The sequence below is a fragment of the Jaculus jaculus genome, chromosome 9 (genome assembly GCF_020740685.1).
Source record: "Jaculus jaculus isolate mJacJac1 chromosome 9, mJacJac1.mat.Y.cur, whole genome shotgun sequence".
In the NCBI taxonomy this organism is placed as follows: domain Eukaryota; kingdom Metazoa; phylum Chordata; class Mammalia; order Rodentia; family Dipodidae; genus Jaculus; species Jaculus jaculus.
The window spans coordinates 13,613,274-13,622,551 of record NC_059110.1 but is presented as its reverse complement, the minus strand read 5'-3'; the positions used below and the strand labels follow the sequence as shown (position 1 = coordinate 13,622,551).

At 40.7% G+C, this 9,278-nt stretch overlaps 1 non-coding gene across 1 annotated transcript; it reads right to left on the bottom strand.

The window, feature by feature from the left end:
- Window positions 1-7,493: 7,493 nt before the first annotated feature.
- On the bottom strand, window positions 7,494-7,600 carry LOC123463733. Its single transcript, XR_006639121.1, has one exon. It is a non-coding gene; the product is annotated as a U6 spliceosomal RNA (small nuclear RNA).
- Between the last annotated feature and the right edge of the window lie 1,678 nt (window positions 7,601-9,278).

Here is a 9,278-nt window from a genome sequence, read left to right as displayed (position 1 = left end):
CTCAGTTATTACAGAGAACATTTCCCTGGTCCTTCTCTTTTGCCTTATGTAATTGAAAGTCTCCTGCAAGATGCATCTGCTTTCATAAGTTAACTTCTCTCATTTTCCCCACACAATTGTGCTCTTTCTTTTTCTCTTCCTTGGAAACTCGCCCTGGTTTCATAATTTTGCTTCTGTCTCCTTTGCTTTTCTGCTCTCTACAGAGTTATGGGTTCAGTCACCTGGGGCCTTGCTCTGCATCATGCCCTACCTCCATGGGCACCTTATTTGTTCCACCAACAAAGAATGCATATCAACCTCTCATGATGGTTTTTTGTTTCTCTCTCTCTCTCTTTCTCTCTCTCTTAAGACTTGTTTCTCCTTTAGGCATTAGGCATTTTTGACACTCAAAACATAATTAATAATTTACATTTTACTTACCTTTTCTGTTTAAAACATAAAGACTCTTAGCTAGACATTTTTCCTGCATGTAACCATACAATTTAGTACTAAAGAAACAACAATGTCATTGTTCTTAATTTTCCCTTACCTTGGTGTTTATGCATATGAAGAAATTTTAGTCATACCCTTATAAACTCGGGTAGGAGTTAATTAAAGAGACTTGTAAACTGGGTGTGGTGGGGCATGCCTTTAATCCCAGTACTAGGGAGGCAGAGATAGGAGGATCACTATAAATTCGAGGCCAAGACTACATAGTAAATTTCAGGTCAGCCTGAGCCAGAGTGAGACCCTACCTTGAAAAACCAAAAAAAGGGCTGGAGAGATGGCTTAGCGGTTAAGCGCTTGCCTGTGAAGCCTAAGGACCCCGGTTCGAGGCTCGGTTCCCCAGGTCCCACGTTAGCCAGATGCACAAGGGGGCGCACGCGTCTGGAGTTCGTTTGCAGAGGCTGGAAGCCCTGGCGCGCCCATTCTCTCTCTCTCCCTCTATCTGTCTTTCTCTCTGTGTCTGTTGCTCTCAAATAAATAAATTTAAAAAAATTAAAAAAAAAAAGAAGAAGAAGAAAAAGACTTGTAGTAACACACACACACATGCAAAGGGAGAAAAGGTGAGGAAGAGAAAAAGAACTTACCCAAGATGAATGAATCTGAGATTATGTATAGGATATGATGATAAGACATAAACCTAATGAAAGAGAGAAAATTCCTGCTTTCAGATGTCCAGTTTTATGGAGTAACTGCTTAGAGGAGTGCTGGCCTAAGAATATATCACAATAATAAAGTCAAAACTATAAACAAATGTGAGAAAAAATGTTGGCTCCATGTAGAAGTTATAATTATAACACATAATAAAATAAAATATTAAATAATGTATCATATAAAACAATGTTATAGTATATTATTATGTAACATAAAATATTTCAAATAAATATATAATACAATATATAATAATTGTATATATTATATATGTCCATTTATATATGAGAAAGGATCTTGCTATGTACTTCCAGGTTAGCCTTGAACTCACAATTCTTCCTCAGATCACTGGTTGCTAAGATTAAGGCATGAGCTACCTTGCCAGTTTTAAAAATCATATTTTAAAACATTATGAATGAAATAATATAATGGTGTTTTAAATGAAATAAAGGTAGGTATTTTCTTTCTGCAGTTGACAATACTACATTCTAGAACAACATTGTCAACTTGTTTATAGCAAGGAAAAATATTTGAGATTTAATAACACTATGACTAACTTATAATCCAAGCAACATTATACAAATGACATTGATTCAGTGACATTGTGGGTGACAAAGTAAACTCAAGTGGCCAAGAGTCATACTTCCTTTGTGGACATCATGAATATTGATGACAAAAACAAGTGCATTGAAACAAATAGAAATTTTCCATGTGTTCTATATACAATAGATCTCAGTGGAGTGCCAACATCAGCATTAAGTGGGAGAGGATGCTCCTCAATGGATAATGTCCAGATAGAGATTCTTTTCCTTTTACTTGTTAGCCTGAATAAACTAGGATGTCAGTAGTCCTGTCTATTTGTGACTCTTCCATGCAAAATTCTAAGGCAAATGTTACTTGAAAGACAGCAGTGACTAGATAATAATATATACACATGTCCTTTGGCTTCCTTATACTAAGAAAGCATCAAGTCTGAATGGTTTTGCACCACATGGATGAATTCCTGAGTTTTCCCTTACTGTAGTTTCAAGTATCACTATGAGCTCTCACTGGACCCAGGGACTTTCTCTTGAATGTCACACAAAGGCTTTGCCATTGACTGTGACAGGGAAGAACTGAGAGCCAGTCTTGGAACCACTAGAGTTCACAGCAGTGCAGCAGGAAGTACCCACACAGATTTTAAATATGCAAATTAAGTGCTGATCAATCTCCATGACAACTTCCTTTCTCTGTCTATTTTAGGTTGTGAGTTGTTAAGTGGAGTCCCTCTTTCCCAGCTAAATGAAGGTATATGATGTGAACATCAGTCTCACTGTTGGGAAGGGTGGTGTGGACTTCAGTCTCACTGTTGGGAAGGGTGGTGTGGACATCAGTCTCACTGTTGGGAAGGGTGGTGTGGACATCAGTCTCACTGTTGGGAAGGGTGGTGTGGACATCAGTCTCACTGTTGGGCATGCACCACAATAAGCTGAACCTTGTGACCCAGAAAGGAACATCTGGAGACCACTACTGCCCTGTACTCTCAGGCTTGCTGAGAAATAAGCTTAGCTTTTCCCGGAATCAAACACAAATGTTATTAAAGAAGGCGCTTGTTTGCACCATGGCTCCTTCCCCAGGGCCCTGCTGAGGCCTGGGGGGGCTGCAGAAGTCAAGGTTAGCATTTGGTCCCTCTGTGCAGTGACCTTTCCTCTGATCTCCTGGCCAGCTCAGGGCCAGCATCCCCACCATGATTAGGAGAGGATTGAATGGCCTCCTGAGTACATTTCAACTCTGGTCAACAGTTCATTTTGACTCAAGTGCCAGCCTGTGAAGAGGCTGCTTGCCTACCTGACCCATAGATCAACTCAGGGACAGAAATAGCTCCTCTTGCTTCCAGTTTCAACAAAACAGAGAGCATATTGACTTGGCATTTATTTTCACCCAAAATATAGCTGGGGGGGGGGGGCTCACAGTCATGGGTCTGCATTCTAAGCTCAGAGTTCACATTACTTTAGCTAGCTGTCACTCATTACAGCAGAAAGACCGTGCAAGGAAATCACAGAACAGGACTGTGGGAAAAGAATCATGAAAGAGTTTGGATATGAACTTCACAATTCAGCTCAGAATAAAATAAGAAATCTGATTACAATTTCTTGTCCTGGTTCAGAGCCTGGAAACTGTTTTAAAATTGCTCACTACTCTGTCCTGTTCATCTCATTTTGATGAGCTTATTGTAATTCATAAAGCATTAGGAACAAGCCAGATGTGGTGGCACATGCCTTTAATCCCAGCACTTGGGAGGCAGAAGTAAGTGGATCCCTGTGAGTTCCAGGCCAGCCTAAGACAACATAGTGAATTCCAGGACAGCCTGGGTTAGAGTGAGACTCTACCTCAAAAAAAAAAAAAAATTAGGAACAAAATGAAAATAGTTTTTATAGAAATAGGTGGTCATTAGGGTATTATAACTGTTTTAAACATGTGTTTGAATGGAGTCAAAACCTGGTGTTCTCATCAGTAGCTCAGTCTACTAAATAAATATCCCCAATTTCTACATTCTCTGGTCTGATGAAGTGGAATTAGGTAACTTTGTTATCCTCTAAGTTTAGAGCTTCACCTCAACTGGTATTACTTCTGTTCAAACTGTTTGTCTTCTCAGATTAAAAATACTATGGTCCAATCTGAGGAGAGATAAGAAGATTAAGAGTTTTGGAAAATTTTAGAAATGTTTAGATTTTCACAGCCCGCTGCACATCTCCGGCTATTCTTGTTTCTTTTGGCGTCTACCTAAAAATAGATTTTTAAATGGAATTAGACACAGTATTTCCTGGATCTCGTGACTAGCCAGGGCATAGTGTGCAAACTACATGGGAAGCACTTCACAGACAAGTGTGTGTTGGGGGGTGGGTGAGGATGGGAGATTGGGACAGAGCTCAGCTCTAACTTGGAAAGGAAGCGAAGCAGGTTTTAGCTTGCCTCATAACATAAGTTACTCCCATTATGATCAGTGCTACTTCAGCTGTTTGAAAGGAACTGTTACTGTCTTCATTCTCTCCTCATCGTTGGGACAGAGTCCCTGACGAAAATCAGTTTAAGTGAAGAAGGGTTAATTTCAGCCAACAGAGGTTACAGTCCATCAGGATGGGGAGGCGGGAGTATGAGGAAGCTGGTGACATTCAGTCCATGATGAGGAGGCAGAGAGATGAATGCTGTTCAGCCAGCTCTATCCTTTTCTCCTTTTTTTTTTTCACTTTCAGCTCTATCCTTTCTATATAGTCCAACACCCTAGTGTGGGAAATAGTGCTGCCCACAGTGAGGGTGACTCTTTCCATGTCAATTAACCTAATCAAGAAAATCTCTCACACACATGCCCAGAAGATAAGCTGAGCCACATCATCCCTCACACATGACTCTAGGCAAGTGGACGATTAGTACACAGCTGCCTTACCTCAAGCATGAGGCCTAATTCAGTCTCCCAGGTTCGTTTGCACTGAGGAAAGCTTATGCAGTTCTCTCTCCAGCTACTCCAGGAATGCCAGCTTAAGCTTCCGCCTTACCCACCTACCACTGTTGGAAGGAAACACCTGTTCAGATCGAGGGGAAAGAGACCTCAGGCCTAGAACACTGCAGATCTCAAGCTTAAGCAAGTGACTTCCACTTCAATAAGTATATGGGATTCACATATTCCTTGCAGGCTGGAGGAGGTTTTGTTTATCGGAGAGGAACTATCCCACATAAAGGGCTTCATACAATTTTTAAGAAAGGGTCTTGTCAGTCAAAGACCCCTTTTGGTCTTTCGTCTCAATTCAAGCCATAGGAGTTCATTTATTTATAACTCCTGAATTCCACATTCTGATTAGCAAGAATAAGTACACAACAACAAATTATTAATTACATTTTTAGCAGCTTGAAGGGGAGGAGAGGGATCTCACAGAAAACTTGGAGTTAGTGAAAGAAATGGGAAGATTGGGCTGGAGAGATGGCTTAGAAGTTAAGGCATTTGCCTGCAAAGCTAAAGGATCCCTGTTCAATTCCCCAGGGCCCACACAAGCCAGATGCACAAGGGGGCACATGCATCTGGAATTTGTTTACAGTGGCTGGAGACCCTGGTGTGCCCATTCTCTTTCTCTCTCTTTCTCTCTCTCTCACACACACACATAAATAAAAAAAAAAGATTAAAAAAAGAAATGGGAAGATCAAGGGCTCATAAACATGGAAATATACAACAAAGGATTTTATTTCACTAAAGTATATAAGGATTTTATCAAGTAAATATTTTGTCTTACTAATTTACTAGTTGGAAGTCCATACTATGAGTTCAAGACAAACATTTAAAGTTATAAAACATTAATGGAAGCAATGAGTCATAAACAAAATGAATAGTGTTGAGAAATAATTAGCTATCCAAGAAAGTAAATTAATTCAGGATGTTAAGGGAATGGAAAAAATATATATATGAGGGCAAAAGACAAAACTGAAAGACTTGAATACTAAATCCAGAAGAACAAATATTCCAGCAGAATAAGGAGAAGCTGCAACAGGGCAGCACTATCTGTTTCTTCACTTACCCTTAAGTCAAGGTACCCTGATGGGACTGGGGGGGGCAGCCGTGGAAAGATGATAATTAAAACTCTGCTAGTGTGATTATACTCTGATGGTGATCATTAAAAGTGTCCTTTGAGGGCTGGAGAGCTGGCTTAGCTGTTAAGGCATTTTCTGGCAAAGCCAAAGGACCCAGGTTTGATTCCCCAAGACCCACGTTAGCCAGATGCACATGGGGGCACAAGTATCTGGAGTTCGTTTGCAGTGGCTGGAGGCCCTGGCGTGCCCATTGTCTCTCTCCCCCTCTTTCTCTGTCAAATAAATAAATAAATAAATTTTAAAGTGTTCTTTGCAAGTTAAACGTGTTTCCTTTCATTTTACATTAAGAGGGTTTGATGGACTGCAGCAAACACCTGCTCATCTAAATGATGCATCAGAGCCCTATTGAAGATGTGTCTCCACCTAAAATATTTAACTGCCTCAAAGGTCACATGGGAACCACTGATAAATTACATGACTGTGTTCAGAACTTTCCCTTTCCATGATGTTAAATATTTCATGACGGTGAGTAGCGTCCATTCCTTCTCCCTGCTGTCTCGCCATCTCACATGTGCAGCGATTGCTGAGTCCTTGAGAATATTAGCATGCTCCACCTCACGTCTCGTCCATCCGGATTGTCACTGCTTCTGTGTGAATTCTTTAAAAATGTAGTCACTGGGTCTGGGGAGGTGGCAGGGGTATCATGTAGTTGCCATCCAAACACGAGGACCTGATTTCACATCCCCAGCACTCAGGTCAAATGCCAGGCAAGGCAGCACACGTTGTAACCTCAGTACTGGGCAGAGACGCAGGAATCCCCAGGGCTCTCTGGCTAGCTAATCCAGCCAAGGCAGGGAGCACCTGGTTCAATGTAAGACCCTGCTTCAAAACATGAGGAGAATAAACAAGGAATTACACCCAACGTCAGCCCCAACATGCACTCACACACACATGCTCTCATACAAACACAAACATGCCTACATACATGTATGCACATGCACAAAAATAATAAGGGGACTGGAGAGTTGGCTCAGCAGTTAATATATTTGCCTGCAAAACCTAATGACTGGAATTTGATTCCCCAGTAGCCACATGAAGCCAGATGCACAAACTGGTGCATGCATCTGGAGTTCACTTGCAATGACTGGAGGCCCTGGCATACCCATTCTCTATCTCTGTTCTATCTCTGTCTGCTAGCAAATAAATAAACCAATAACAACAAATAAAATAAAAAGATGGTTGTCACATGTGGACAAAAGCTTCCATGCACAAGGCAAAGGGAGATTTCAAACAGTCTTGGCAAATATTATCTATCAACACTAAGTGAGGAATAAACTCCACAGTTCTTGGCAAGCTGAGGTAGGAGAACTGGGAGTTGAGGCTGGACCATCCTTCCACCTACACATAAAGATCTTCCCTCAAAAAGCCCCCCCTCCCAAAAAAAAACTTGGTTAAATTCTGTGTAAATGCAGTTTGTAAGGACCACTTAATGAGATAGTCTACTTTTTAGAAAATTTCTCTTATATAAACATCCTTTAAAAAATATTTTATTGGGCTGGAGAGATGGCTTTGTGGTGAAGCACTTAGCTGTAAAGCCTAAGGACCCCAGTTCGAGGCTCAACTCCCCAGGACCCACATTAGCCAGATGCACAAGGGGGCGCACACGTCTGGAGTTCGTTTGCAGTGGCTGGAGGCCCTGGCGCGCCCATTCTCTCTCCCTCTCTCTGTCTGCCTCTTTCTCTCTCTGTCACTCTCAAATAAATAAATAAAAAATAACAAAATTTTTTAAAATATTTTATTTAAAAACAACAGAACGCTTCACAAATCTGTATGTCATTCTTGTGCAAGGACTATGCTAATCTTCTCTGTATTGTTCCAATTTTAGTATATGTGCTGCCAAAGTGAGCACTGTTTTTGGTTTGTTGAGATAAGGTCTTGCTGTAGCCTAGGCTGACCTGGAATTTATGGATTTCACTATGAAGTCTTAGGGTGGCCTTGAACTCACAGTGATCCTTGTACCTCAGTGCTCCTGAGTGCTGGGATTAAAGGTGTATGCCACCATGCCTGGCATCATTAATTTTTGTTGTTGTCCCCAGTGACACCAAATCAAGAGGAAGAAAAAAAATGAGAACAATTTGGAAAGTTGTACCTAGATGTTAAAGTAGAAGAAAGGGGCTGGAGAGATGGCTTAGTGCTTAATGCGCTTACCTGAAAAGCCTAAGGACCCTGGTTTGACTCCCCAGGACCCACGTACACCAGATGCACAAGATGGCACATGCATCTGGAATTTGTTTGCAGTGGCTAGAGGCCCTGGATCACCCATTCTCTCCCTTTCTCTCTCTCTCTATCTCCCTCATAAATAAAAATGAATTAAAAAATAAAGTAGAGGACTGAAAAAACTATTTTATTTATTTTTTTGAGAGAGAGAGAGAGAGAGAGAGAGAGAGAGAGAAAGGGAGTGCCAGAACCTCCAGCCTCTGCAAACGAACTCTAGACGCTTGTGCCCCCTTGTGCATCTGGTTTACGTAGGTCCTGGGGCATCTAAACAGGGTTCTTAGGTTTTGCAGGCAAGCACCTTAAGTGCTTAGCCATCCCGCCAGCCCTAAATACCCTTTTGAACATATGGTTCAATTCAAGTAAAAAGAACAACAGCCACATATCTCATTAGGCCATGTTTGGAACTTGGCTCTTATGAACAACTCATCTACATATGAACTAAAATATGTGAGAAATTTTCATATTAATACATTACAGAAGACTAAATGTTATGTAGAAATTATTTTCTACATTTATGTAAGAATTTCAAAAAGGAAGAGCAAAGAAAAAGAATTTTTCAGTGACATTTTTGTGACCCTAATATTAGGTAAAGGAATTCTTTGGGGAAAAGAAAATTCTCTGTGGTGGTAAATCCTTTAAATAACTTTGGTAAGGATTGGGTAGGGGTGTTATCAATAGTCAAGACCAAGTAAGTAGTGGACAAATTGGTAAGATATGAACAAATTGATTTATAAAAGATTAATTTTCCCTGCCATGAAAGAGAATAATAGGGAAATAACAAAGCTTTGACTTCTAACATTAGTCCAGGACAACAGCAGGAAGCAAATCTCAAAGTTGTAGGAGGTCAGGGACTTCAAGAACTAGAGTGACAAATGACGATATTGAAAGCCAAGGCTATGCTGTTATATTGATTCTCACTCCTCGGCTGGATTATTATAATCTATATTTGCAAAGGTCATGGGAATCGTTGTAGGGATGGGTCATGAATCACATTATTGAGATGAATTTCATATAACTCCATGTGTTGCCCACACACAGGATTCTGAGTTTGGGAGATGACACATAAAGAATTAATTCTGGGGCTGGGAAGATGTCTCAGTGGTTAAAGACACTTATTTGCAAACTCTACCAGTCTGAGGTTCAATTCCCAGCTCCTACACAAAGCCAGATGCACAAAATGGTGCATGTGTCTGGTAACACACACACACACACACACACACACACACACACACACACACGCATGCATGTGTATATAAATAAGTAAATGAATAAATAGAAAGTGTAAAGATGCCAGGCGTTGTGGCACACTC